Here is a 22,228-nt window from a genome sequence, read left to right as displayed (position 1 = left end):
TCACATTTGTTCATTATGTATTGTTGATCCTTCATCAATTCCCAAATGTTTATACATTCTCTTGCTCAAGTTCTTTTATATCACATTCTTGTCCCAAACTGTTTTCCTGGTGCTGCAGTTTTCCTGCTTTAAAGGTTGCTTTTGCACACTTATCAAGACCAAATTACATTCTTATATCATCTGAAAAAGTTTTAACAACCTGCAGCTGTGCTTTCAGTTCCTCATCTGATGAGATTTACAGTTTTAAATCATCAACAAAGAGATTATGAAAAGTCTTTACACTTTGTTGTTTTTTAGGAGCCAAATTGTAGCCATGGCCTAAGTTGTTAAGTAAACAGCTTAATGGGTTAATGGCAAGGCAGAATAGCAATGGTGACAAAGAGTCACCCTGGAATATTCCCTTTTGGATTTTTATCCCTGGGATAATAATCTGTCCTTTATCATGGCTTAATTGCAAAGTGGTCTGCCACTGTTTCATAGTCAGTGTAATGTAGTCAGTGTAGGGTGCATCTTATATATTTTTAAGCACTCTTTTATCCATGAATGTGGGATACTATCAAATGATTTTTTATAGTCAATCCATGCCATACTTAAATTGTTCCCTTTTTACAGTTCTCCAGTATGACTTTATTTAACAACAAATGATCCTTTGTTCCATATGACTTTCTTTTATTGCCCTTTTGATCTATTGCCTCTGATGAGTGAGTTCCTTATCCGTTCCAAATTACTATAAACTCTGTCGGCATCAATTCCTATGTAGAGTTTATACATCGTCAGAAGGCAAGTTATTGGTCTATAATTTTTAGGGTAGCTTGCATATTCAGTCTTAAGAAGGAACATTGTTTTGTCTGTTATTAGCCAGGTTGGTGTCTGTTCAGATTGTGCATATAAATAGTTCTTACTCATGGCTAAATCCTCCTGCCAAGATGTTAATACTTTTAACCAAAAGTTAAGTACTGCATCTGGGCCTGGGGTTTTACAATTAGAGGATTTTCTTAACTTTGTCTCAATCTCTCTGGCTGTTACTTCATCCCATTTCATATCCTGCACCTTTAAACTTCTTATTCTTTCCTTTACTTCTTCTATCCATTTAGTATCTTTGTTATGTTCCACAGGATCTTCATAGATACCTCACCAAAATGTATCTACTTCCTCTTTCTTTGGTGGAATTTCAATTCCTTTTACCATATTTCCCAATTCTCTATAAAACTTTTTTGGGTCATTAATAAATTGCTTATTTTGTACTTTTCCTTTATATTTATCTCTGTATCTTATACGTTTTTCCGCTTTTACTGACATTTTTAGTTTGTTATTTGCGATAGTGCATGACAGACCCTGGTCTGTTCTAGTACTGTGCATTGCTTTAATCACATCTCTTTCTTAGTATTTTTGTTGATCTATTCCCTCTTCTATAGTCTTCTAAGAGTAACACTTCTTGTCTTAATTGCATTATAGTTTTCTCTATTCAATATTTCCACGATGGTATTCGATTTCTCCCCTTCCTTTCCCTCACTATCCTGTTTCCGTGTGGTAGAACTTTATCAGTTATTAATTTAGCAGCACAGTAATATATCCTGTTTCTTTCAGTTATATCACATGGATCTCTATAGACAGTTCTAATTACTGCATTCATTTATTTTATCAGACTTCTGACTTTTTGGGTTTTATTGACCTTCTGCAGTCTATTTCTCTCACCGATCTTAATATATCTATCCATGTCTGTTAAATCAAACAACTCTTCTCTTACCTCATTTTCTTCCACACTGAGGGCACATCCCTTGTTTTCCATTTCCTGTGGGCATTATATAGAAAGCTCTATAGCGTCTACCCATGGCTTCTTCTCTTCAATTTCATACTATATCATCTGTTGCTCTGTCATATGGGAACTCACTGGCCTATCACTCCTCAACATTGACTGCACCAGAGTTTCCACAGTTTCCTGTTCCTTTCCTTGCTGTCTAGCTTCAAGTGAATGTTTATACTGATTTCATGTGGAAGGCTGTAAAATATCTTGCTAATACACCTGACTAATTGCTTCCTGTTCCACTTGTTTCCCCTTAATTTGGATATCCATTGCTGTATCATGTTGAGGTGTTTTCTGCATTCGATTTTCTACACTGAATCCTTCACTTTTCAGGTACTCCATAACCTCAATTTCTATTTCTTCTCCATTACTAATCTCCTTTTCTACTTTTCCTCTTTGTCTTCCTGTTTTTGTATTGTAAAGTTTTCAATGTCTGGATTTCTTTGCCTGTATTTCTCTTCAATGTCTTTGGTGCTGCTCTTTTTGTATTGGTTAGTTTTGCTTTCTCCTTTGCATAAATATTACACCATATTAAATATCTTTTTCTTTCCCATGTCCATATTTGTTCTTCAGATGTTTCCTGATCTTCCTGTTTCTCCTTACTTTGGGGACTCACTCCATCATGTGATGTAATCTGTATTAGACCTTCTACACCAAATTCTTCACTTCGCAGGTACTCCATAACTTCAACTTCTAAATGTTTAACTTCTACTTTACTAGTCTATTTTTTCTACATTCCATCTTTGTGATATTATTTTTTATTGTAAAATTTTCCATATCCAAATGCCTTTGCCTATATTTCACTTTGAATATCTTTGGGGCTGCTACCTTTATATTGATTAATTTGGCTTTCTTCTTTCCATAAATATTGTAACATCAAATCTCTCTTTTTTTCTCATGTCCATATTTCTTTTTCATATTGTTCAAATATCTCTAGGTTTTGTTCTTTATATTTTTGCACTTTCTCAGATGCTTCCACCTGCATGAGTTTCTCAATGATGCCTGAGTGGGGGATTGTATCAAAAGCCTTGGCTAAGTCAAGATAGGCTGTATGTAGTGCTTTGCCTTCGTCCAGGGCTTTAGTGAAATTCTTGAAGAAGTCCACCAGGTTTAATAAGCATGAACTACCCTTAATGAAGCCAAATTGTGTCAGGTCAAGAGTTTGAAGGTCATACATGCCTTTCTTGATAAGATCCATGATTATTCTCTCCATGGCCTGGCAGATAAGGCTTATAGGCCTATAGGTGTCAGGATCAGTTGATGGACCACTTTTGTACAAGGGAATTAATGTTACTGTGTTCCTCTCTGCTGGGACAAAACCAGTACTTACAATCTGGTTGATGAGAGTGCCAACTGGTTCTGCTAGGTCCTGTTTCAGGCCATTTAGTAGGCAGCCTGGGATGTTATCTGTTCCCATAGAGGCTGTGTTTTTGGCCATGTAGAGTGCAGTTATGACCTGCTCCTTGGAGATACTATGTAGTTGACTAGTGACAGGTATGCTTTGGGGTATGTTTGGTTGGGACAGGGGGGTGATGTTTTCCCCAAATCTGCCTGCTATCAGTTTGGCAATGTCCTCAGGGTCAGTATGATTAGTACCATCCACTACTAGTTTGGCACAAAGCTGTCCCTTCCCTTTTAGATTTCTTATGTAGCTAAAGAATGCCTCCTGATTATTTTTAGCTAGGGATGCTAGTTTAGCTTCATACTTGGCTTTAGAGGACTTTGCAAAATAGATAATTTGCTTGTTTAAGCTGTGGAGAGTGTCCTTCCTCTGTTGAGTGAGTTCCCTCTTGTTCTTAGACATTACTTTCTTTCACTTCTTGTATAACCTATTTATGTTTGATGCCCACCAGAGTGGCTTGTTTTTCTGTGAAGACCTTGCTTTGATCCTTTCAGGTTCAGTCGACTCTATACATTTGTATAGGTGTTTATACAGGCCATTTGTGTACACCTTTGTATAGCAGTCATTGTTGACAGTGGTAACAGGGGGTTTGCAACTATTTGTGGCATTGCTTAGGAGGCTATAGTTTCCTTTGGAGAAATATTTCACCCTTTCTGCTCTTGAGGAGGTGCCAGTTATTATCGTTAATTCAAACAAGACTGAATTCTGATCCGACTTGGCCAGAGAGGACAACATACAGGGGCTAGTGCAGAGACACCCTATGTTGCCGAGTACTATGTCTGGGACATTTGAGCCCCTTGTGGGGGTGCAGACTATCTGATACAGAGCACGTGTATTAACAAAGTCCAGGAACCTTAGAGTGAGCATGTTTGTGCTCATATATGACTCCCAATTGATGGAAGGATAGTTGAAATCACACATGACCAAGGTGTTTGGCTATATAGTAAGTGACTCAAGTAGGCCCATGTAGGCAGAGTGGTTCTGGTGGTTCTGGTGGTTCATGGTGGGGGATCTATAGCTAACAATGCTTTGGAAGGGGGGTTTCCCTACAGTTAGTTGGACTTGGAGTAGTGCTATGGAGTAATATTCTTTGACCAGTTTTAAGGTGTATTTGTCTTTAATGAAGATGTATACACCTTTACCTTTGGTTCTTTCATGCCCATTTTGATGTCTGAATGTGTGGAAGGCATTGTAGCCTTGCATGTCTGGGGGGGCTCTCTGGGGCCTTGAACCATGTCTCTATGACTGCACAGACATGGGCATCTTCCAAGGTAAGGAATGCTTCCAGTGAGTGCAGTTTCTGATTTACACTTCTTGCATTCAGCAGCATAACCTTCAGTTTATCTTTAGTGCATTTTTTATATTGGGAATTTAGTTGTTCTGGCATTACCTAAAAAGGCCGCTAAGAGGAAATCAAGTACCTTTGCCAGTAACTGAAACCCAAGAGGTAACAGGTGAAGACCATCTATGGTAAAGCAGCATGGTCTGTCGACCATATCTTCCCAGGCTGACAGATACTGGATCCCCCTGGACTGACAACAGAAACTAAGCCAATTGCTGAAGTCAATCATGTTTTGTTTATATTGAGACATCATCCTGGGTGAAGGTGGAATGCTGCTTAGGTATAGGAACATACCTGCCTGGGACAGATAATCTGAGAGCTCAGTTATGCCTCTCTTCATATAGTACAGTGAGGTATGTTTCCAATCATTCACTGTAACATGGACTATGACAGAGTCATAACAGTACTACTTGAGAGACTTGAGTGCATACATGGTCTGATGGACCCTGACACCTGACAGGCAGCTGACTGTGACTTTCTCCTTATCCTACCTGGTGAGAAGGACATCTGTGTGTCTCACTGTGGAGTCACTTATAACCAAGATATGGTGTTTTCCCTTAGGGACTTATTGACTGAGTCACTGTTGCTACATTGCTTCAGGATGCCCATGTCAATCAGGCTGCCTAAAGAAATGATGGGAAGCTATCCATCCATTATGGAAGGTATATACTGTAGCAACTAGTGGGGGTGGGCTAGATGGACCAGGTTTTGCTCTAAGACTAACAAAAAGTGTCTATTCTATGGAGGGCGAGGGATAGAAAAATATATCAATGTTTCACAATGCATAACTGAGTTACTCACAGAGCAGCAATACAAGCTCTGAGCAGCTCCAGTAAATTGAGTACAAACCCTGGCAAACACGATGCTGGAATACAAATGAAGTTAAATGATTTTTAAAAAGTAAACAAAGGAAAAGGCCAAGGCTGAACATTATTCCAGTAATCCCCAACTCAGATAGGTCATTGGCTGCACACTTCTGCCGCAAGGGTGAAGGGGGGGGGGTTCTTAATGTTAGAGGGTTGGTTTTAGTGCTCAGACGATACCAAACAGTTTAGATTCAGCAGGCCTGAAGTGAGCCTTTGCTTTAAAATGCAGAAGTACTAGAAGTGTAAACCACAGAAAATTGCAACCACAACAGAAGAAAAAAACAGTTTAAATAAAGCAGCAATTCAGTAGAACACTCCAACAAGAGTGTAGACAACAAACCTTAACAGTGTAAAATCAGTGGTCTGGAACCTAAGTGCTTAAACCAGAACTAAGACACTTTCAGAAAAACAGACACAATAAGCTTTCAACCAGTAGTTGCCATTTTAAAAGGGTGTAGGCTATCCTTTCCTGCCAAAATATGTCTACACTTCAAACCCAAGAGGTGACAGGTGAAGACCATCTGTGGTAAAGCAGTGTGGTCTGTCAACCATATCTTCCCAGGCTGACAGACACTGGATCCCCTTGGACTGACAAGAGAAACTAAGCCAATTGTTGAAGTCAATCATGTTTTGTTTATATTGAGGCATCATCCTGGGTGAAGGTGGAATGCTGCTTAGGGATAGGAACATACCTGCCTGGACAGATAATCTGTGAGCTCAGTCATGCCTCTCTTCAAAAAGTACAGTAAGGTATGTTTCCAATCATTCACTGCAACATGGACTATGACAGAGTCATAATGGTACTTATTAAAAGACTTGAGTGCATGCATGATCTGATGGACCCTAGCACCTGACAGGCAGCTGACCATGACCTTCTCCTTGTCCAACCTGGTGAGGAGGACATCTGTGTGTCTCACTATGGAGTCACTTATGACCAAGACATTTAGTTTTGAGGTGTTTTGCCTCAGGGACGTATTGGCTAAGACACTATTTTGTGCATTATTATGTGTAGTGGGTTCTGTTGGGTCTGCAGTGTGTGCAGTAGGTTTTCACTTGAGAGGTCTCTGATCTTTAGGTAGGCTTCTAGCAAGTATCACGTATGTGGATTTATGTGTTGTGAGCTTGTTATGTACAAGAGGTGAAATGTGTGTGCTGACAATATATTTGATATCTGGTTTGTTGTTAAGTGAGAGAACTGATTCCAAATTCATAGTATAGATACAGCTCCCACATGTTGTATTAGTTTGTTTTAGCAGTAACTGGTTGTCAGTATACATCAGGCAATTGCTACATTGCTTTACTATGTCCATGTCAATCAGGCTGCCTGAAGAAATGATGGGAAACTGTCCATCCATCATGAAAGGCATATGCTGTAGTAACTAGTGGGAGGGTAGGCTAGATGGACCAGGTTTTGCTGTAAGACTAACAAAAAGTGTCTATTATATGGGCTGCGAGGGGTAGAAAAATGTGTCAATGTTTTGCAATGCATAACTGAGTTACTTGCAGAGCAGCAGTACAAGCTCTGAGCAGCTCCAATAAACTGAGTACAAACCGTGGCAAACACGATGCTGGAATACAAGTGAAGTTAAATGATTTTTAAAAAGAAAACAAAGGGAAAGGCCAAGACTGAGCCTTATTCCAGTAATCCCCAACTCAGATAGGTCATTGGCTGCACACTTCTGCCACAAGGGTGAAAGGGTGGGGGCCTGCTTAATGTAAGAGGGTTGGTTTTAGTGCTCAAATGATACCAAACAGTTTAGATTCAGCAGGTCTGAAGTGAGCCTTTGCTTTAAAATGCAGAAGTACTAGAAGTGCAAACTGCAGAAAATTGCAATTGCAGCAGAAGAAGAAAACAGTTTAAATAAAGCAGCAATTCAGTAGAATACTTCAACAAGAGTGTAGACAACAAACCTTCCTAGTGTGAAATCAGTGGTCTGGAACCTAAATGCTTAAACCAGAACTAAGACACTTTCAGAAAAATAGACACAATAAGCCTTCAACCAGCAGTTGCCATCTTAGAAGGGTGTAGGCTATCCTTTCCTGCCATAAGAGTCTACACCACAAACCCAAGAGGTGACAGGTGAAGACCAGCTGTGGTAAAGCAGGGTGGTCTGTCAACCATATCTTCCCAGGCTGACAGATACTGGGTCCCCCTGAATTGACAACAGAAGGTAAGCCAATTGTTGAAGCCAATCATGTTTTATTTATACTGAGGCATCATCCTGGGTGAAGGTGGAATACTGCTTAGGGCTAGGGACATACCTGCCTGGCACACAATCTGAAAGCTCAGTCATGCCTCTCTTTATATAGATAGTAAGGTACATTTCCAATCATTCACTGCAACATGGACTATGGCAGAATTATAATGGTACTTGTTGAGAGACCTGAGTGCATAAATGGTCTGATGGACCCTGGCACCTGACAGGCAACTTTCCGTGACCTTCTCCTTGTCCAACCTGGTGAGGAGGACATTTGTGTGTCTCACTATGGAGTCACGTATGACCAAGACATTTGGTTTTGAGGTGTTTTGCCTTAGGGATGTATTGGCTAAGACACATATGTATACATTATTATGTGTAGTGGCTTCTGTTGGGTTTGCAGTGTGTGCAGTAGGTTTGAATTTCAGAGGTCTCTGATCTTTAGGTAGGCTTCTAGTGAGTATCACGTATGTGGGTTTATGTGTTGTGAGCTTGTTATGTACAAGAGGTGAAATGTGTGTGCTGGCAATATATTTGATATCTGGTTTGTTGTTATGTGAGAGAATTGATTCCAAATTCATAGTATAGATACAGCTCTGACATGTTGTATTAGTTTGTTTTAGCAGGAACTGGTTGTCAGTATACATCAAGCAATTGCTACATTGCTTCAGGATGCCTATGTCAATCAGGCTGCCTGAAGAAATGGTGGGAAATTGTCCAGCCATTATGGAAGGCATACACTGTAGTAACTAGTGAGGTTGGGATAGATGGACCATTTTTTGCTGTAAGACTAACAAAAAATGTCTATTCTATGGAGGGCGAGGGGTAGAAAAATATGTCAATGTTTCACAATGCATAACTGAGTTACTCACAGAGCAGCAATACAAGCTCTGAGCAGCTCAAGTAAACTGAGTACAAACCCTTGCAAACACGATGCTGGAATACAATGAAGTTAAATGATTTTTTAAAAAGTAAACAAAGGAAAAGGCCAAGACTTAGCCTTATTCCAGTAATCCCCACCTCAGATTGGTCATTGGCTGCACACTTCTGCCACAAGGGTGAAGGGGGGCTTCTTAATGTAAGAGGGTTGGTTTTAGTGCTCAAATGATACCAAACAGTTTAGATTAAGCAAGCCTGAATTGAGCCTTTGCTTTAAAATGCAGAAGTACTAGAAGTGCAAACCACAGAAAATTGCAATCACAACAGAAGAAAAAAACAGTTTAAATAAAGCAGCAATTCAGTTGAATATTCCAACAAGAGTGAGACAGCAAACTTTCCTAGTGTGAAATCAGTGGTCTGGAACCTAAGTGCTTAAACCAGAACTAAAACACTTTCAGAAAATCAGACACAATAAGCCTTCAGCCAGCAGTTGCCTTCTTAGAAGGGTGTGGGCTCTCCTTTCCACCCATAAGAGTCTACACCACAAACCTTCCCAATGTAAAATAACAGGTTTGGATGTCAAGTTCTTAAACCATAACAAAGGTACTTAGAACAACAGGCACAATAAGCATTCAGCCAACAACTCCCAGCTCAGAAGGGCAGAGGCTACTTTCTCCTCCTACAAAAGTGTAGACTACAAACCTGCTTAATGTAAGACAACTGGCCTAATGCCCAAGTGCTTCAACCAAACGTATGAGGCTTAGAATAACATTTACAATTTAATGCAATGCCAGAAAGATGGCAGTGACATGTCTTTTAATCTCTCCACATACATCATGTTATGGTTAGTAGGCCCTGTGTTATCTTGATGAGAAAGCCCTGTGGTCTGTCCAGCTGCTGCATATGTCTGGTGAGGTTCATGCAAAAGAGAGAATTATACTGTATTACTGTTCTGGTGAGTCTGACTACAGTACTGTCATACTGTCCTGTGATCTGAATGTGATGCCCTGCCTTATGATGTGCACCATACGTATGTACTGGAAAACATTAAAGAGAAAATTTATAAAGTAATGACACACATTGCAGTTCCTGACTTCACAACCCTTACAAGAGACTACACTAGAAAGTACTGACATGATGATGGTATCCACTGTATAATTTGGAAAGGCAAATATAATTGACAGGTACAATTATCAGTTCACCAACACTAATGCAGATATACTAGGCACTAATGTAGCTATGCACCTTGTGCATTGGACACAAAGCTTTTGTATCCTGGAATTCAAAAGCAAGAAAACAGGGATATGACACAGTTATCATCACTTGCACAGGGAGCTGGGGGGGGGGGCAGGAGGCCTGGGCTGACACAAAAGGTCAGTGAGTGTGTGTGAAGGAGAAAGGGAAGCAGTCAGGCTATGTGTGTGTCTGTGGGGGGTCCTCCATGTGAAAGTGATGTGTGAGAGTCTGCATTAACAATGCCAAGCTCAATGCTAGCTTTTACATCTTGGTATATTGCAGCGATGTGACCCATACATGGTAGAGGTGGCAGTTCACTGTTGTCACCCCCAACCATGATAACTGGCTCTTCCAAGAGTTGCACTGGCACCTCCATGGCCAGGTTCAGATGCAGTGCTGCTACCAGAATATGACTGATGTCTGCTGGATGAGCTCCCTTCATGAGAACACCCAGACCCATGACCCCATGGCCTGCTATGTTTGGCTCTGGACAGCACACTCACCAATAGACCAGCAGAAGTATTGCCACTATGGGAGTGTAGTCAGACATGGCTACATTGGCTATCAGCAGATTTTGTGGCTGACCTATGCCCACAAGGGCACCATTTCCCCTCCCATCAGATGTTCCATCACAGACACTGCTCATTCCATGACAGACACCCCTCATTCCAATATGTCATTCATCCGATCCAAGGAGACATGGTGGAGGCAGTCACATGACAGACTATGCCACATCCACAACCTGAGCATTTGTCTGGAGCATCTTTCTGAATGTGCCTCCAAGACATCCCTAAACATATGTTGAGTTACACGGGAAGAGACGCTTGCACCAGGTGGAAGAGAGACAGCAGGCCTCCTCCAAGCACCTCTATCAACCATCCTGCTGACACCTTACCAACACTTTGGCTATGGCCCAGACTCAAAAAGCACTGAAGCTGCAGTAGCCACAATTCCCTGCTCAATGTCCTCACCCTCCACCTGTCCTATATCTGCGGGCTCAGTGGACTGGGTAGGCGTAGGCCTACTAGCTGTGTTTGGGGAAAAAGAAGGTGGTGGCTAGATGTCAACCTCTGTGTCAGATTCAACCTCTGCATCCCCCAAACTGTGCCTCCATTTCACCACCATCATCATCAGTGTCTGATGAGGCACTGACATCAAGTGGCACAGGGCCCACACTCCCACTGTCATGATTACCTGTGATAAAAACGGAGAAACACAGGCATACATTAATACCTGCATTACTACAGTGCAATATATTTGTAACAACTAACAGTGCTGCCACTATTACAGACAGTACAGCAATACACACAACAGCCCTAAAATGAGATATTATAATATTTCTATAAATTGATCTGCAGTACTAAAATAACTTTATTTGGCTTACCAGCTGCAGGAGGCATATGTCGCTGGATTCCTGATGGTCCTGAAATAAGTTAAGCAAAAGGAAGGCCAACATCATTTCATTTAACAGTAAGACATGGGGTACTACGTGTACTCATCTTTATCTACAGGAAGTGTAACTTTAACAAGAATCTGGCTGACAACTCTGAACTGAGCTTATCACTATACCAATCTTCAATCCTCCCCTCCAAAAAAGACATGTGACAAAGAACAAACTTTTATCTCAATTGTTTTACTATACAACAATATTCAACTAGTCATATAACAAAGCCTACCTGGAAGCTCTTCCTGGGACTGAGAAGGAGTGCAGCCAGCATCAATCACATGTTGTGGGCCACTCTGCTGTAAGTTGTCCTGTTGTAGAAAATTTCCCAGGAATTCCTCATTTGGGTGAGAAGTGGTTCTGCAGCAGGCCCACCCCCCAGTTACCCTCTGGTCTCAGGCAACAGCAGCTGCACACCTCCGTGCAGATCTTATCATGTCAGTGGCCCTGTGGCATACCTGCTCATAAGTACTGTGATGGCTGCCCACAGAATTTATATTTGCAATGATCTGCTGCCATAGTTTCAGTCTCTCTGGCATATTGGGATGACCCCTTCCAAGAAGGAAAGCCCCATGTTAATGGAGCACATCAACAATTATTGTATTCTTGGCTACACTGATGGTGGGGTCTCCAACTCAATAAATTTTTTGGTCCTAAAGGACAACAGAATGATAATACATGTAAGTATCACATAACTACAACATAATTGTTACCAGATAAAACAGTTAAGGTAGGCAGTCAGTAGTACCCACTGGAAAAACATAGTAGCAAGTATGCTCACCATCCATTTGGCTAGCTACATATTTGCCTTTTTATAAGGGAGTAGATTATTAATAGATCGCATCTGTCTAGGCTGTGTTTCAGAGATGCTAATTACAGAATAAGCAGCTGAACTGCATGCTAATTAACCAATCTGGTGGAGCTATTCAAGAAGTTATAAAGGAACCATGTAGACTCCATGCTGGTTTTTCCTGTTGATTTTAAAAGTAGTGGAGTACAGACACAGAAAGGCTACACAGACAGAATGTTAGGAGCTGTTGCTGCTTAACTCAATTTGTATGTGCTACAGGCTGCAGTCAATGCTGCTGCCAATAGGCCTAGGCCAGGACGGAGAAGAGTTTTCAGGCCACATGTAACTTATCACAACATACATGACATGGACATTGTAGAGTGCTACAGGGTGGACAGGGACGCAATGCAGGAACCCTGTGACCTCTGCTGCCCTCAACTCAGAGACACAGCCTTTACATCCCCGTGTATTGGCTATGTACTGCTTGCATCACAATCAGCCCTGAACTAACATTGTGGCAACTGCTGCATTTACAAGGTAAGTCCTAAACATCTACATGTACTGTATTGTATAATAATATTATGACATGGCTTTATATTTCATTACTTGGTACAGTAAGCAACTACAAAGTAAGAGATTTGTACAGAAATTAATGTAACATGTGACAGCAGAGTTATTTGACTTGTATGTGTCCATTAGCAAGTAGTAGGCCTCAGCCCTCAAAGGTTCAGACTTTGATAGCTTCCCAAAGTACTGATGATATCAGCATGCCTTCAGTTTAGCACCATATGTTTGTAATGGGAAATCATAACAGAGGAGTTCGAAAGTAATGAGACGCATAGCAGTTTCTGGCTTCACCACCCTCACAAGATCAAATGGGCAGGATGCAATACAAGGAGAGTAACAGGAGTTTGTGCCATAACAATACCCTTGTGTGTGCCAGGACAGGAACTCACTTTGCTCCCCACTCCCAAAACAACAGTCTATGGTTATTTGTGCCATCCAACCTTCCCTTGATTTGATGGCAACTGCATATCATAGTGTTCCCAGTTAATATCCTCACACATTTTAAGGTAAATGATATAGACTGGCTTACACACTACATTTCTCTCAGTATTGGTAAGATAACTGACGAATGACCAAGAAACACAGAAAGGTAGGACACAGTTGTATATTTGCAAGGAATAATCATAAAAGGTTGTGTGGCCAGTAAGTGTACCACATCCAAATATATTACAGAGGCTACATTTACAAATAATGGGTCATGCCTTGATATCATTGTACATTCAGTTGCACTTGGTTGTGTGAGGAATTTTGTTATATATTTGCTGCAAAGCCGTTTGTGGGGCAAAGATGGATAAGTCTCCCATCCTGTTTTCTGATGGTCCATTGCTGTGGGAGTTGGGCTTCAGACCTATGCAGTCATATGTCATGCGTACTAAGATTTTCTAGTGTGTATGTCATAGACTGATTTTTTTGCATTTCAATTAATTCTTCATTTTTTATACTTTTTAAATTTTTTTGGAGGGGGGCACTGTTTGCGTCATGTGCCACTTATCACAAATGGCTTTAGCTATCTGAATCCCATTTGCGCCTAGAGCAGCAGTGCACAAACCAGATAAATGAGCCACCCAGGAATCAGACAGGACTCAGACAGCCAAAAACATACACTGTATGCATTCAATTAATACTATTGGCCAGTGAGAAAACACATTTACCAGCAGTGAGCATTCTTGTGCAACATGTTTTTGAAATGGTAAGCGATGCTCAACACTTTCAAATGTTGCAAAATCAGAAAGTGTGCATTCCCAGTAAGTGCAATACCTGCAATTGGCAGGAAAATGTCATTCTACATTGGTCATGATCTGTGGTAGGTATGGCTGTTGTTCCTGGAGAGGTTATGAGATTCAGCGCTCTAGCATGGGATGTCCAGGAATCCAAAGAATTTGCTGGACTCCTAGTGAATGAATATGGGCCCAGGCTGTTGCAGAGAGACTATCGTGGCTCAGATTACAAGGCAGAGACATGGAATAGTCTGGCCTGGGCTCTGACCAGTGATACCAGTATCCCCCACACTGGTGAACAATGTAGGAATCACTACAGAGACATCAGGATGAGGAATAGGGATACCCTTGACTGTTGGATCAAGGAATGCAGGACTGGGGGTATACCACAGCTGTGTAAGTATCACTTAGCAAGACTACTTGTGAGAGTTAAAAGCTGGATATAGTGAGGATTGGTATGTTGTGATGCCCATGCACTGGCCCAGTAATCAAGGAGCCTCAATCCTCACCACTAGCACCAGTGAGGGGCGTCCACATTGGGAGGATAACAGGTACACACACAGTAAAGTACAATTTCCCTTAAGAGCACACAGAGATCACAGTCAGTCTGGGGCTGGTTTCTCCTTTTCTGTCCAGATCCCCAGTAAGACTCCCCACTGGCACAGCCATAGGGTTCAAACCTCAGCCAAGTAGTCAAGCCAAAACTTCCAGCACCATCTCTGTCCAACCAGTGCTTCATGTCCCTGCCCAAGTAGATGACACTCACACACTTTGAGATTTGATTTATATACAAACACACAGACACTCCTAGGAAAGGCTGACACAGGTTCTCCCGCTACTCCCCCTTCTGCCCAGACTATACGGTAGTACCACCTACCATCAACTACTCTTATCAGCTGTTCTAAAGGTCCTTACCAAATGGTGTCCAATTCTACTGTGCAATGTTAGTTATCCAAATAGTAAGTGTGACTGAGACTTGAAGGCTATTTAGGAGTGGCCTACACAGTATCACCAAATACATGCAAGTACTCTAGAGCTTAAATTATCTGTAAACAAAACAGCCACAGTTGAAAGGATTAAAATATTTAATCATAAATAATAAAAACGCAAGACAATATTTATTCATTCAACACAGTGACACTAGAGAGTTCAGAAATCACAGGAAACACTTTAAAACAACATTGTAGAATAGTCTCACATAAATATAGAAAACAGCTAGACTAATCTGGCTATATTTCCATCTATCTCTAAGAGAAATCACTGTTCTAAATTCTACTTACAGAGCAAGCAACTGTTGGTGAGTTGTGTTCAAGTTCAGACACAAAATACAAAATGCCCTCCTTACTTTCTGGGATAGTCCTTAGATTGATAATACACATTACTGCTGAGTCATTTCCGATTATATAATTCTTGACACTTCTGCTCAAGTTTCCCAGGCTCCAGAACTCAGAATTTTAACATTTCTTTTTTATCTGCACCTGCCAGGAAGCCACAGCAATAAAAGACACTTTACACGTGAAACCCAGCAATTATCTATGTCTTAGGACAATAGATAGAATTTCCTAGCCCAGACATCCTGTCTCTGAGCTTGAGAGCATATGCAGTTGTAAAATTCATTACTTATCAGCTTTCTTCCAGCAGGGTGCACTGTGGTTACATTTTTGAAGCTTAGCACATAACACAGTGTTCTTTCATTTGTGAAACAAGCCTGTGGATCATATTAATATTTACAGTGACATATAATTTTTTACAAAAAATCTATCTAGCTAGGCTGACAGCCTTCACATATGCTTAAGGGTAGTCTGTTCTGTTTTTTTCTGCAGCAATCACAGACGGAGAACTGAATGTGTGAACCCATGTGGCTAGATTGGCACGGATGCCAGAAGCATGTGGTATGTATGCATCAGAACAGTACTGTTATTTTAGCATTAAAAGTAAAGATTCCTTATTGGTTTATTACAGTTCTAACAAACTGAGCATTCATTTCTCAACTGTAATAGGTAAGTATGCATGCATTAGTCTGGAGGCCAAAACAACAGTTCACTATTACAGAATAGTCAAAATCCACACTTCCCAAATATACAGTACTGTTAAGGTTTCATCAATATTCCAATGTAATGTCAGAGTTCTAAAGCAGTGTCACCACTGACCTGCTGTAAACTGTAATCAGTATAACTGGAACATGCATATGTGCAATATGTGAACACATCAAGGATTGGATGCTGCAGTCTGTAGTATATTGTGCATCTGTTAGGAGCTGGGTAATCTTAACAGTAAACAATGAATTATCTTCTGTTTAAACTGTGAGCTTTGACCGGTTAAGACCTGCATGATATCAACTTAAACACATAAGTATAGCTAAGTAACTTTTATCTGCACTTTTTAAAGTAATTTGTTTGTGTTGCATTAAGCAATATGTAGCTAGAAGTTGACTGTTTTTTCAGTAGGTCCCCATCCACCCTCCCTGTTTTTGTGTTGGTGTTAATCTTGGTGGTTTTGAAACTGCCCGCCCCTCTTGTAAATTAGCACTTGGATACTCCTCCTGGGCCCATCTCATTTGCTCACTCAAAAAAAAAAAAATGTTTCTGCTTTTACTGTATTTGTGTTTCTTCCTACTTTATTTTGCTTTTGCGTCATCTTAAAAGTACTCAGTTGTATTTATTACTGCTTAGTGTAACTAACTCTAAGTCTTTTAGTTTAAGCACTTGGGCTTCAGACCAGTTGTTTTACATTAAGAAGGTTTGTGCTCTGCACTGTAGTGGCAGGACAGGTAGCTTACATCCTTCTAAGTTGGGAACTGCTGATTGAGGGCTCAGTGTTTGTTATTCTAAAAGTGTATTAATACTGGTTTAAGCACTTGGGCTTCAGGCCAGTTATTTTACATTAAGAGGGTTTGTGGTCTGCACTCTTGTGGGAGGAGAGGCTGGACTCTGCCCTTCTGAGCTGGGAATTTCTGGTTAAAGGTTTATAGTGCCTGCATATTTGTACTGCTTCTTACTAAATTGGTACACCTTGTTTGCTGTAGCATAGACTACATCCAGGCCTGCTGAATCTAGCTTTGTTTGTAAAACTTGAGCACTAATCCAGGCATTCTTTAAAGTATTCAATTGTATTTATTACTGCTTGGTAGTAACTTGATTAAAGTGTAGCTATCATTCAAAGTCTTTTGGATTAAGCACTTGGGCTCAGACCAGTTGTTTTACATTAGGAAGGTTTGTGGCCTGCACTGTGGTGGCAGGACAGGTAGCTTACATCCTTCTAAGTTGGGAACTGATAATTGAGGGCTCAGTGTCTGTTATTTTAAAAGTGTATTAGTTCTGGTTTAAGCACTTGGGCTTCAGGCCAGTTATTTTACATTAAGAAGGTTCGTGGTCTGCACTCTTGTGGGAGGAGAGGCTGGACTCTGCCCTTCTGAGCTGGGAATTTCTGGTTAGAGGCTTATAGTGCCTGCATATTTGAACTGTTTCTTACTAAATTGGTACACCTTGTCTGGTGTAGCATAGACTAGATCCAGACCTGCTGAATCTAGCTTTCTTTGTATGCTTGTTTGCTTATTTCCCTGAAACGCTAATTCCACCTAAAACGTGGCTTTTCGGCGCTTCTGTAGATTCCTAGTGACATCTGCATTGCTTACTGTACTTATTTCCTTGTTTCACTTGAAAGAAAGTTACTGTTTGTCATTTTTGCATTTAAGTTACCTGTAACACATTGCATTTAAGTTACCTGGCACTTGCTAACTAAAGCAATTATATAAGTCAGCACTAAAAAATTAAAAGCACTACACCCTCACAAACTCCCCTTGAGTACCTTGTTTCCCATTGGCCCTTTTTTTTCAATTATAAAGGAATTCCCAATACTATTCCAGCATGTCCAAAGATCAGTTGTCGATCTCCTCTCCGGTCCAGCTGGTGAATCTGGGAAACTTGTGGCAATGTTACAACTGTCTCATGTACACAGACAACCCTCTCCTCCTCCCAACAAATTCCAACACATGTGAGAGATGCAACCATATAGCCAAACTTGAGGCTAAGCTCTCTCAACTCAGTACTGGCGAAACCTGTCAGGAGGAGAAGGAAACCACACTCACTACAATTCCAGTCTTACATAGACCTACCACGACAGCAAACCAAACACATAAACACACAAAAACATACTCGGAGGCTCTAAATAAAAATCTGCCTAAGCAGCAGAGACCTCCAAAGCAGACACCCAAGCAACCGCTACCCCAAAACAAAACACGTGCAACACATAGCTCACAAAGCCAGTGTGCCGAACAGTCACAGCCCTTAAGGCTAAAAACACACCTGATACACTTGTAATAGGTGACTCTATCATCAGGCACACTGACGTCCCGCTCACCAGGCTGAACAAGGAGAAGGTCACGGTGAGCTGCCTGTTGGGCGCTAGGATCCACCACATAACACAAGCACTCAGGTCATTCCAAGGCAAGTACAAATATGACTCAGTCACTGCCCATGCTGGTGTGAATGACCTGAGACGTACCTCCCTGGACTACATGAAAAGAGACATAGAGGAGCTCTCTGAGCATGTGGCCCAAGCCAGTATGACCCTGACCTTGAGTAGCATCTTACCCTCACCAAGAATGATGCCACAATATGAAGACAAGATGATCAATTTCAACAATTGGCTTAAGTATTGGTGTCATTCAAAGGGGATCCAATGCCTGTCAGCCTGGGATGACATGTTCGACAAGCCACGATGCTTCGCTAGGGACGGCTTGCACCTCTCACCCCTGGGCTTTCGGATATTGGCAAAGGCTCTTGCTACCCCCATAGTGCCTTTTTTAGGCAAGGCTCAAAAGACAAACCCACCTCCATAGGTATCACAAGGGATAAGAAACTAAGAGTAATGCTATTCAATGCCAGAAGTCTAAACCTCAAGATGCATGCACTCGAAACTCTCCTTAGCATGGAGAACATCGATATCTGTGCAGTAACAGAAACCTGGTTCAAAGCTCCCGAGAGCACTCCAGCACTACCAGGTTATACCTCATACCATGCTTTTCGGCCACAAAACTTGGACCAAACCAGAAAAGGAGGGGGAGTATCAACATTCGTCAAAGATACCCACACCTCCAGGGTGGTGGCACAGCACGAAGCATCAGAGACTATCCATGTGCAACTAACAGTGGGTAAAACTGCCTTCCAGTTTATAGCCTGCTACAGACCACCCTCCCAAACCCAGGAATCCCACTCAGCCTTCCTGAGAACACTGGAAAATATGAAGGTCTCTCCAAACACCATTATATTGGGTGACTTCAACTACCCAAACATAGACTGGGAGCATTACTCTAGCTCCAACACCCTAGCTCAAAGGTTTCTGGAATTTATAAACTCAAATGCTATGGAACAACTTGTTACCACTCCCACAAGAGGGGAAAACATACTGGACCTGATCATCACCAACATGGGGACTCTATGCTCCAGACCAGAAGTGTATCCCTCACTGGTAAGATCAGACCATAAACTAATCTCACTGGATATTCACATCCTGACCCCACCCCCTACCCAGAAAACCACAGTGAAAAACTTCTCTAAAGCAAATTTCACACTCCTCAAAACTGAGGTGGAATCCTTCAAAACCCCCAGGCCTGTGGAAAATATGACCCAGACCGCGGAATCCTTTATAAACACATTCTATGAACACCTTCAGGAATGCATGGATCATGCAATCCCAAATAAAACCAAGACCCAATCCTCCAAAGGCAGACGTCCTGTCTGGTGGACCCCAGCCATAAACAAACTATACAATAGAAGGAGGAAGCTACTACATGATAGAGCAAAATCCCAAAAAGGGAAGGCATCTCTGATCAGTGTTAGCAAAAAACTACGGGCACTCATAAAATCGACACTAAGGATAATCACAAGGCTTTCTTTAGTTATGTTAGGAACCTGGGTGGGAATTCCCAGATATGCTCAGAATTAGTCCAAAATGACAAAAAATACACCGAACCCACAGACATTGCCAACATCCTAGCTGACATGTTCAGCGCAAACTTCTCCCCCCCTCCCCACCAAAAGGGCAAATATCTATCCCAGCAGAGTGCTACCCCCCCTGACATCTCAGATGCTCAGGTAAGAGCCACCCTCTCCAAAGCAAAAAACACAGCATCAATGGGACCAGATGGTGTCCTGGGCTGCGTCCTACATGAACTCCAAGAAGAGCTAAACCCAAACATAAAACTACTGTTCAATCTCAGCCTTACCACAGGATATGCACCCAAAGAGTGGCGTACAGCAACAGTGGTCCCTCTCCATAAAGGTGGTGCCTCAACGGATCCTGGAAACTATAAGCCTGACTAGCTTGGTCTGCAAAGCTATGGAAAGGATCATCATGGACCTCATAAAAAAATATATTGGTGACCTACAGACACTGGATCCTACCCAGTTCGGCTTTGTTAAGGGCAGATCCTGCCTCTTAAACCTGGTCGATTTCTTTGAAACAGTCACCAAGGCCATTGACAAGGGGAAGGTGGTCCACACAGCCTACCTGGACCTCGCAAAAGCCTTCGATACAATACCCCACTCGGGCATTATAGATAAGCTCACCAGCTTAAATATAAACCCCTATGTCACTAGATGGGTTGCAAACTGGCTCAAGGACAGAACCCACATGGTTAGAATTGCTGGAGCCATGTCAGACTCCAAACCAGTTACAAGTGGCATCCCACAAGGCTCAGTCCTGGGACCTCTCCTGTTCGGTATATATTTCTCGGAGGTAAAAGCCAACACAGAAGGACTGTGGCTGACCAAGTTCACAGATGACTGCAAACTAGGCGCTATAATCGACTCTCCAGCCAACACAAGCATCCTCCAAAAGGGCCTCATAGAAACAGACAACTGGTGCCAGAGCCATGGCCTCAAGCTAAATGCCAAAAAGTTTATAGTCATCCCCTTTGGCAAAAACAAAGTGCCCACAAATTACCACATAGGTGGTAATCCATTAAGTACAGAACTCATTAGGGACCTGGGGACCCAAGTTGATAGCACTCTCTCATCTGACAACCACGTGGCCAAAGTGGTTAAAAAAACATTTTATATAGCCCACCTAATCATGAAGGGATTCCCATCTAGATCAGGGGAGGTCATCGTGCCTCTTTACTCATCCCTCATCAGGCCCATAATTGAGTACAATGCCCCTTTTGGGATGTACCTTACCAGACACCTGCAGCAACTGGAAAGACCCCAAAAGTACCTCACCAAGAGGATCAAAGAGCTCAAACAGATGCCATATGCTGCCTGGTTAAAGAAACTCCAGCTCTACTCAGTGGCATACCACCTGCTCAGTGGCGATCTGTGCCTGACGTATAAAGCCAAGTCCAACCCGGAATTAATGCACATTATGCACCTCAGAAAATCCAAATCCCATTGAGCTACGCGCTCAAGAGACTTGAACCTCAGCACTGAAATAAATAGGACATGCTGGAGGGACAGATTCATAACCCAGAGGCTCCCTTCACTCTGGAATAAAATCCCAGTCCAGGTTAGGCAGAGTCCCTCATTGACTCTCTTCAAGAGGAATCTTGATGAGTGGATGGGGGATCATAGGTTTACCCCGGGTATCACTTCTGTGTCACTGTTAGACAGAGGCACAGTATACTAACCTCAAAAAAGGGCATAGCAAAATTAATCTAAAATGGGTGGCGAAAGCCAAACACACTCTGGCTAGGCTTATAAATGCCCTAGGGCAGATAGCCTAGTATGAACCTATGAACCTAGGAACCTATGAACAAGGTATTTGTTAGGAGACAAGACAAACAAGACAAGAGACAGGGATGGTGAAGGACACAAAAGGTGGGTGAACACTATGGTTGGGAAGAGAGTGGGTAATCTAGGTCCCAATCACATCATGGCAGTTGACAGTGAGTAGTCCTCACCCAGTGGACTGTCACCTCACTGCACCTCTAGCTGCCGTGCCCAACATCTGTGTCTCTTACCAGTGCTCTGCATGAGGATGGAGAGCAGGTGCTCCATCCTGCATAGGCGTGCACCCACAATGCAGCACACAATCCTACATACCATCCTTGGCAGTTCCTGTCAGGTGATAAACTCACCACTTTTGCCACTGTTCCCAGAGGGAGCCATGAGCCTATCCTCTATGGCAGAACTGGCTGAAGGGCTGGGTAGTACAGGGGTGGCAGAGAGGGTGCTACCAGGTTGTGTACCAGATGTACTGGACAATGGTGCTGCAGCCGGTGGAGTGGGGCCAAGTGGATTCCGTGGGACAGGCCTACCCCACTGTGCTGTGGGAAAAACAAAAAATAAAAAAATAAAAAAAAAAATCCAAAAGAGAGAAAGGGTTGGGGTGAGAGAAAAAAAGGAGAACATTAGTAACTTCATATGTGACATACAAAACATTGATACAAGTATTTGACTCTATTCTGTTACCTTTACTTTTAACACTTCAAACTCCTAACAAGTTTCTTCCTTACTTTTAAGACTACCCACTTCATAACAGAGGCA

The sequence above is a fragment of the Protopterus annectens genome, chromosome 4.part1 (assembly GCF_019279795.1).
Source record: "Protopterus annectens isolate FY-2018-M chromosome 4.part1, PAN1.0, whole genome shotgun sequence".
NCBI classification, from domain to species: domain Eukaryota; kingdom Metazoa; phylum Chordata; order Ceratodontiformes; family Protopteridae; genus Protopterus; species Protopterus annectens.
Note: the sequence above shows the minus strand (reverse complement) of the source record.